This window comes from Corapipo altera, unplaced genomic scaffold (genome assembly GCF_003945725.1).
Source record: "Corapipo altera isolate COAL_440 unplaced genomic scaffold, ASM394572v1 55, whole genome shotgun sequence".
Lineage (NCBI taxonomy): Eukaryota > Metazoa > Chordata > Aves > Passeriformes > Pipridae > Corapipo > Corapipo altera.
The window spans coordinates 6,670,258-6,672,400 of NW_020884882.1; positions in this window are offsets into that span (position 1 = coordinate 6,670,258).

Sequence of the window (2,143 nt, forward strand, 5' to 3'; positions counted from 1 at the left end):
GAACAGAGCAATTGAAGCCCCGTGGGAGGCAGGATAAAAGGCCAAGTTTCCTGAGATAACGAGGGTCTCTCTGCAGGGGTGAGTTGCCCAGACACGGGGGAAGCCATGTGAGTGACAAGCGTGTCGCAGTGCCCGCCGGGCATGGTGTCGGATGAGCCATCGGACCAGCCACGTGAGCTCTGTTGGTCACTGTGAGTCAGGCTGCTTCCCACACAGTACAGTCCCGGGATCTACCCTGCCATGTCCCTCCTAACACTGTGCTGGGCCCTGGCATGGGAGTTCTTGGATTTTCTTGCTGTTTTGGTTTTTTCTTTCTGTCAGGGCTGGGCCCTCATTGGTGGCTCAGGATGCACCCTCAACCAGATGCTCGTTCTTTTCATGGCTCCAGCACCTTGATTCCCCTTGTTGCTGGATGGATGCTGCGAGTAAGAATCCATTCTTCAGTGAAAATAAATCGCCACAGTTTCCCGTCCCAGGGGCACACGGGAATGGTAGCGCTGGCCCTGAGGTCGACACTGCTGCATCGCTGAGTCCTGCTCTGGGGAGGGAGAATTCATTCCTCTCCTCTTGCCTCTGTGGCAGGAGACGGCAGCCGTGGGACCAAGGTGCCCATGCACCAGCTCTGGGAGAGAGCAAATTTAAAAGCAGTGGTGGGAGATTTCCTGAATATCTCTCCTTTCTTCTTTATTCGTTTAAGAGGTTTCGCTGTCTCGGTAACTCCCCTGAGAGACAGGAGCAGGAGCCTCTTTGGATGTGAATACCTGACAAGTTTTTAATGTGAAAGGAATTTACTAAATTTAGTCTCTTGGAGGAAGAAGAAAAAAAAAAAAAGGAGAAGTGTTTCTTTCAGTCTGGGGGAAGCGATCCAAATCCCAGCCACTTCCCTGCCGGCAGAGCTTGACGATGTCTTCTCTGTCTCAAAAGCTTTTAAGTCTGGGCCCCATGTGTGTCTGTGCACAAATAAGAGGTGGGAGAGTGGCAGGCACCGATGCTGTGCCCTGGAGGAATGCGCCTGTTCCGAGCTCCCCCTGCCTCCTGGAGATGGATGCTGGTGAGGGCAGGATGTGGGGATAAATGAGGAAAAAACCCTGTTGTCTGAATTGCAGGGATATCATCTTTGCTCTCAGGTGGGCTCTGAGCAACCTGGTGTCTCAGGTGGGTGTGAGCATTGAGGTGCTGAGGGCTGGAAGAGAAGTGCATCTCTAGTGTTGAACTCAGCCAAATCACCCTTTTTTCCTCAGTCTTCCTTCCTACCCTTGCTGGAGCCTCCAAGGGCCCATTTTCTTCTCTTCTGGTGTTTGAGATTCACCAGGTGCCTCCTTTTCTCCCTTCCGTGTCCTCTCCCAAAGTACCCTGTGGTGATCCTGCCTTCCCATTTCTATAGTTCTTCTTGTCAGAGGATCAAGGAGCTGCTACATGTTTGTAGCTCAGCCCACATGGAGACAAGCACACCTGCTGGGATGGCGAGGGAGGAGATCTGCATGTATGACTGCACAAGGTAACCAAGCACCTTCCATCATGGACAGGGCAACTCCCAAACTCCCACAGTGTGTCCCTGCCTAAGGGGCAAAGCATCGCAGTGTCGAGAACTGGTGGTGATAAAGATCTGGCTGGTTGCACCCTTGAAAACCTGGGTGAACAAGCCCCCTTTTGCTGATTTTCCCTGTGCTGCAGCACACGGTGGGCCCCAGTAAAACATAACCATCTGCAGCTCCATTTCCTAATGGGCAGGTCAGGATAGAGCCATTCCCTGCCATTTCCATCCCAAAGGTCGCTCCTGAAATCACTGGGTATCCAAATGACAAACGCTGTATTTATTTCTGGTGGCCTTTACAAAAGTCCCTTCCCCAAGGAGAGATGATGGGGCATTTTGGTCGGGCCTACCCAAACATGCAGGACCCCTTGCTGGGGGCAGGCAGGGCTCCGGGGGGACACAGCTGTCCCCATGAAGGGACACAGCAGCTGGCACAGTGAGAGGGAAAAGTAAGGGGAGAGCGTAAGGGTGGGGGAACAAAGGTGACAAAAGTGGATGGCACCGAGTGTGCTTAAAAAAAGACAAACAACCCCTTCAGACCCCTAATTAATATTTTTTAATGTTTTAAAAATTATTTTAATTAAAAATAATATTTTAAAAATAATATTT